We start from the raw sequence: 7,199 nt of genomic DNA, 5'->3' as shown, positions 1-7,199 counted from the left end.
CTTTTAGGTGTTCAAAAGAAGTATCAATGCCATATACTTTCTTTGTCAGCCTACTCACCACTCTAATAATGAGAATTACCCGACAACATTACCCAGTAAAATAAAGGGATGTTATAAAAAGTAATGTCAATTCAACTGTCAAAAAACGTTGCCAAGTTACGTTTTTGTTCACTTTTCTTTTCACAATTTTGTTAAAGTTACTTTTGATAACATCCCCTATAGTTTGTTTGGCATCATTTTCTGCTAGTTCTCATTATAATGTGTTCAACAAAGACAACAAACCCTTAAATTTATAGTTCTTCCCTTTACTCATGAATCTGAAACAGTGAATCTCAGTAATCTTAGCGGTGTGTGACTTGTTTTTTTTTTGATCAGCTGTGCATGTGTTCAAGTACATGCATTTAGGTAGGAGGGCGAACTATTGCCTCCTCCTGTGACTAGCAGATTTTCTGAGAACGGACAGATGCATAATGCTGCCAAAGAAGTATAGAAATATTGGAAGTAATCGTAACGTAATTGCAATCGTAATGTAATTGCCAGTAGGCGAAAAAAAGGTGTCCCACACTCGCCATAATGGTAACAGGCAGCGCTGACTGACTCTTCCATGTATAAATGCACATATATACCGTACAAAATGGAAGAGGGATAGCCGCCATGGTAGCTCAGTTGATAGAGCATCGGACATGTTATTCGAAGTTCGCAGGCTCGGTTCCTGTGCAGGGCAGGTTATCTTTTTTTTTTCCTGCCCCGCCACGGTGGTCTAGTGGCTAAGGTACTCGGCTGCTGACCCGCAGGTCGTGGGTTCGAATCGCGGCTGTGGCGGCTGCATTTCCGATGGAGGCGGAAATGTTGTAGGCCCGTGTACTCAGATTTGGATGCACGTTAAAGAACCCCAGGTGGTCAAAATTTCCGGAGCCCTCCACTACGGCGTCTTTCATAATCATATGGTGGTTTTGGGACGTTAAACCCCATAAATCAATCAATATCTTTTTTTCCTTCTACTTTTCTTTCTTCACCATTACAACACTTCTATTCTTCTTGAAGATTTTCTGGTGTAAAAAAGGTACCTTATAATCTGAAGAGGCAAACAGAATGTGCCAGTGTACGAGTTAGCTCTTGTAGTGGTTACAAGTAAGATATGTTTTGAAGAATAAATCATTCTGCCACTTGCCTAAAGAATGGCTACAGGACATGGTGCTGGATGCACTTTGTTATTTTTGAATCAAGCTATCTTGTATTCTATTTTTATAAATTACATGGGATACACATGACGGTATCACACACTTTAACGCCACAAAGATTATACAGCGAACAATGTTACAAATGTGAAATTGCATAAGGATAAGGTGAAAACTGCACCCTCAACGAGAATGTACAGAAAGCACAGGGTGCAGGCGTCATTCCTTCTGCCCGTGCTTTTCAAGTGCGAGCTGTTTTCACCTCGTTCTGACCAACTAACTAGATTGAGATGCGTTGTTATAGTGCAAAAGGATGCTCCACGGGAAACTAGGTTTGTCTCAAAGTCTGTGTGTGTCTTTCAACCTATATGGTGTCCGGTTCAAGAGTTCATGCAGACCAGATCGTGTAAAACAGGACTATGTAAAATGGACCGTGTAAATAAAATAAAATGGACCATGTAAATAAACAGGATCGTGTAAAATGTCGTTTTCGTGTGCAACTCTAGTTGTGGTTGTGCTGAATGACCTTTCTTTATATACACTACATAACAAACTTGCTTCTTTAGAGTCGAGTGCATCTTCGGATCGATTGTAAATGTTTGCATATGCGAGGCCTTAAGTTTTATAAGAAATTCCTCAGTGTGCCATGAGGAAATGTGTGTTCAGCGAAAATTTGTATATCATTATGTACAACTCTTAAAGCCTCGTCAAAAACTTTATGCAGGTTGACCTTGAGCAGAAAACGAGGAGCGGCAGCAGCCCCCAGAAAAGAGCAAGCACCCTCGAAGCTCCCGAAGCTCTCTTCGACAGGAACAGCAAGGTCACTGTGTGGCATTGAAAACCATTGCAAGGAGTGCCTTATCAGTACACTGTGCTGCTCTTTCATCGCAGAAGACGAAGTTGACCACTCCAGAGGAACTTCACGCTGTGTATTGTGAGTGCTTCAGTGGTTTTGTTTCTGTCCAGCCAGCAGTTAAGAAATTATGTGTCAGATTCAGCCAGGATGGCTAGAGGGAGTCGGGCAGGCATGTTTGGACATTTGTCTAGCCAAGTAGTGCCAATTTTCGCACTGGTCCTGTTGGAGTTACTGCCACAATCACAGAAGCTACGTCACCTCTCTAAATGTACAGATGTGTCGGGGAAGATTAGCTGCATTAGGTTTTTCTATAACTGATAGCTGCCAACATTCTTCATTATACAGGAGTTTTGTTCCTCACTTATGGGTGTAAAGCCCTCTACAGAAAAAATGCAACACGTCTACTTCCAGAAGACTCCAAGGCCCTACTTGTAGGTTTTTTCGGCTTGTATCATAAGCACCTCGTTTGGGGTACATGAACATTTTATAAACATGTACAGCGAAAAATTTTGGGTGGCTGGTCGTTTTGTCGTTATCTTGTTCCTCGCAGTATTCTTAAGCATGTTGTGCATTACGTTGTCAATCTGGTTCATGTGCATAGAAGACATTACGAAGTTTCAAGCTACAGTATAAAAAGCCTGGAAGCAAGCTATCAATAATTTTTTAACAGAGTTGCTTAATCTGATACATGATACATCACTAAACTTTCGTGCGTATTCATCAATGTAAGCTCGTCTTAGTGTTATCCAAAATGAAGATGTGAGTCGACAGATGGAAACATCTAGTGGGGTAATCGGGGTAAACAGTAGAAGTGCTTCAGACAGGCTGGCCGATGTTGCGATAGGAGGACCTATTTTTTAGAAGTCACCTTGTCATCATTGGCGTGTTAGTTTAAACGGGGTCAGTAATGACATCATCTATTGGTATAGGCGTGTGTGCCTGTAGGAAATGTTTGTCTGAAAAAAAAACTTATAACACAGAAGAGTGCAGCCCTTGCTTCTTTTCAAGTTAGGTTGCGCTGATACAAAGTGTTCTCCTGTTGGTGGTTGGGGGTAAGGGAAGCAAAAAAAAAAGATAAATGATAGAAAAGAAGAAAAAAGAAGAAAGGGGAATGCAAAGTAAAAGTAGTGCTACACTGCTCCTACTTTGCATCCCCCCTTTTCTTCTTTTTTTCCCTTGTTTTCTTTTTTCACCTTTTTTGTTACATTTGCATTGTCCCATCTAGTGCATGAATCAATGACACATGGCTTTGCTATAGCAAAGATGCCTATGTGGTGTTGGATTGAACAGTGCATTGTACTTCATTTAGTTAATTACAGACTGATCAGTCTTGCAATAAGTGCTTCCTGTCTATCACCACACATGTTCAATTGAAAAGTTTGTGCTTGGCTCTTAGTATGCTGGTATATAGCTTGTGTCTTGGACTACTCAAAATGAATGTTATTTTGCTGCTATTTATGGTAATGAATTTATCCAACATGAAAATATCTTGCCTTGTGAACTTTGTCGGACCTGCCTTTCTTTTTCTTTCCTATGCAGGCATTGTATGTGAGGGAGGCAGTAACAGAGAGGTGATAGCTTGAGCTTCGGAAGAATAAATGCTGGCAGTGAGGCAATTACGCATCAAACATCCCAGCCATTTTGCCAACCGTCCTAAATGTGTTTTGAAAAAAAAATATTGTGCTCGTTTAGTGTATTTTTCTGAAAACAGCAAAATGCTAAAGTATATCGCAGAGAACAAAATATTAGGCCACGTTGGTGCCTTCTGGACTTCCCAGGATGTCGTCTGGGTGTTGTTTGTAAAAAGTAAAGTGTTTCAAAAATACTGCCTCTTCTACACCAAATTCGGTCTTGGTAGTAAGTAAAGGTGCTTGTGTGTAGTGCATGAAGCTCAGTAATATTAGTGCAATTTTTTCGCCACATCAAAAGCAAGGAAACAGTTCTCTTTATATGGCAAGTTATATGATTACACTTTGTCTTAAAGTAGAAATGAATTTTTGAAGTTCTCTTATGATGGCTGTTTTCTGCATTTGATGTACGACAGCTTCCGTTCCGAAGTTCCCCATGGCCCTCAATAGGAGACTTCAAAAATCATTTTCCTCATTTAAACAAAATTTGTAATGATAACACTTGCCATGTAACAAGAACTGTTTATTTGCTTTCAACTTACATATAAAAGTAATTTTCAATTAGACAAACACACAGCTCAAATTGCATCTCAACGTGGACAAAAACGATTATATAGTGATATCTGTAATCTGGACCTAACATCATTTTTTTTCGTAAAATATAACTTCTGTGCAGTATTTGTGGCTCAAATATTCATACAAAATGCAGTATTGCCATACAAGAAATGCAAACGATAAACAGTTTGGTGGAATTCTTCAAAGCCTATGTAGCAGAAAAATTGCACTAGTGTTACTTGACTTCATATACTTTAAGAAGCATCTTTACTTAATATGTAGATCAAATTTGATGTGGCAAGAAAAAGCAGTACTTTGAAATTTTTCTCACAAATAACACCCGCACGACATTCTGCAAAATTCTGAAGGTACCCACGTGACCACTACTCTTTTCTCTTCAAAACATTTCTGCAAATAACTATTTTCAGAAGAGTAAATTACCATAATTTTTTAAACTATACATCTGTGATGGTAGCCAGGCAGTATGGTTTGTATGTTTGGTGTAGAATAGCCCAGTGCAAAAAACAACAAATGGCTGAGCATCCTTTGACGCTCGGGCAATTTCGAAAGCATTTGTTTGTTAGCAGCAATTCAGTTAAGCCCTTGTCTTTATGCTTAGGCCCAGAAACAAAACACAAGTACCTAAAGTAGTCCTAAGAGTCATGTAGTCTCACTGTTCCAAGGCTTGTGGAGCCTAATTTAGTGCAAGCTTTACCATTTTTTTTAAATTCAGATTCAACCAACAGGTTTTGGAGGCACAGTGCATTTTCAGCTAACTTGTTTCACACCAGTTACTTAGATAAAGAGCGGAAAGTAGAGGTAAAAATACCATTTTAAAGGCATTGTAGGTAATAACAAAAAGGACCGCTTTCTTTTTTTGTGTGGTGCTTTGCCTGAACGCTGTGCTTTTTGTGGTATAGTTCATTGTCTAGTGAACATAGGCCTTAAAAACTAACATTAGCCATGTTGAGGTCGATTTCTTGGTTATAGTCATAGGAGCGATATAAATAATTATGACTTCAAACTTGATTGTTCTTTTGAAGATTTTTTCCTTGCATAATGATATTTGAGAGTCTTAGTCAATTTTGTTATAAGAAAACGTGATGTCATAATAGGGTCACTTTTTGTAGAGTCGTTCAGTTCTACCTTACCTTTTACATTCCTAATAGAGCAGTTATTTTCAATATCGGTATTTAAAATTGAATGAGCATGCTGTATGTAGTAAGGTGTAAGCACACACAGATAGCACATGCACCCAACTTTTGTGTTGGCAGTTTATTTCTGTTATTCTTGATTTATATGTGGGGTTTCACGTCCGAAAACCACTATATGATTATGAGAGACGCTGTAGTAGAGGGCACTGGAAACTTCGACCACTTGGGGTTCTTTAACGTACACCCAAATCTGAGCACACGTGCCTACAGCATTTCTGCCTCCATCGGAAATGGAGCCGGGGTTTGATACCGCGACATGCGGGTCAGCAGCCGAATTACTGTTACTCTTGCTCGCCTATATGTGTGCAGTTCGGTTATAGTTATCTGGCTTGCACAGATTTTTAATGGCACCTGCCTGGTCCTGCTTGCTTTCATGGTGATTTTAACCTTCATAAGTTGCATATGTTTAACTCTCAAAATTGTTCAAGATGCCAATTTTGTGCACAAACTGTATAGTATAAAGGCAGCAGATGTACATGCACACACTATTAAATGAACATTGAGAGCTTTCACTTGCAGTTCCTAAAGTTTTACTGTGCAGGAAGCGTTTAAATCATAATTTCATAAGGACATAATAATCGATTATCTCTATCATTGAAAATCGTGACAACCTAGTTATTTTCGCTGTGATAAGCATGCTGTTTTTTTGATGTGGCAGAACTAATTTATACACTCATTCCTTCTATTATTCACATATGCATAACATGAAGGATTGTGTGCCTTAAATTTTCAGTTTCATTCTGTGTGTTATATTTCTTGTGCATGTAAACTATTGTGCTAACATGTGTCTCTGACATTATTTGTGCCAATTATTTTCATTTCCAGGTGCCTATGAAGGACACATAAGTTCTATCGCAGTGACCTTCGAAATTTACAGTGGTGCCGGAGCCTCAAGCAGCATTTCGCCGATCTCCACAAGGCATTCATGAGATAAACACAGCGCCACACTTTCACAGTGCTATGATTATTATTTATGTTTAAACATTTCGTTCTAAAATTGCTGTTACATTGTGCCACCATCCTGTGGCTTAGGTGGAGCTCGTGAAATTGCGGTGCAGTCACCTCATTTGTGTACGATCAAACTGCAATGTCACTATTCACAGCTGGAGCATACAGACAAATAAAAAAACATATTGATTGTAGCAGGGCTGATGTGTATATTAATTCTTCTCTATTGATAATAATAACTTTATAAGTTCTTTAAGTCTTGCATATAACACTGCATTAATGTGTTGCAATGTAACCACCATTTATGATCGCTAGCATGTTAATTTAGTAGTTTTGTAATGTATTAAATTTAAAAGGTAATTTTGCTTCTGTATCACGACAATGAGTAAGATGCCAATGATTCAATCCCTCATCATGCACATTTAAGAAATATTGTGATTTGTACACAGTATTGCATGTACTCAAGATGTGGACGTCTATTCAATTTACACATTATATTGCTTTGCACTAGATTCAGACGTAACACGCACACATTTCAGTAATTTCCGCATGATACGTCTTTCCATAGGATGCGGAGTCCGCATCATACGTCTTATGCAAAGCCCACATCATATGTCTTATGCGGAGTCCGCATCATACGTCTTCCATATTCCAATAATTCCGTATGTGAGGTCTCCGCATCTTACGGAACGTTTCAGTAGGGTAGAGTACACTAGAAGAAAAAAACATATTCACTTGCTCACCGCGAAGTGCTCCGCTTTATTGTATTGCATGTCCTGTGGTCTTTTTCATTTGAGGCAGTCAAACAGATTGTTCATCT

At 38.9% G+C, this 7,199-nt stretch overlaps 1 long non-coding RNA gene across 1 annotated transcript; it reads left to right on the top strand.

The window, feature by feature from the left end:
- The first annotated feature begins 1,907 nt into the window (after positions 1-1,907).
- Positions 1,908-6,573, top strand: LOC142776450 (uncharacterized). Its single transcript, XR_012887549.1, has 2 exons — positions 1,908-2,112; positions 6,257-6,573. It is a non-coding gene; the product is annotated as an uncharacterized LOC142776450 (long non-coding RNA).
- The last annotated feature ends 626 nt before the right edge of the window (positions 6,574-7,199 follow it).

The sequence above is a fragment of the Rhipicephalus microplus genome, chromosome X (genome assembly GCF_043290135.1).
Source record: "Rhipicephalus microplus isolate Deutch F79 chromosome X, USDA_Rmic, whole genome shotgun sequence".
Taxonomy (NCBI): Eukaryota; Metazoa; Arthropoda; class Arachnida; order Ixodida; family Ixodidae; genus Rhipicephalus; species Rhipicephalus microplus.
Note: the sequence above shows the minus strand (reverse complement) of the source record. Positions and strands in the feature narration are given on the sequence as shown.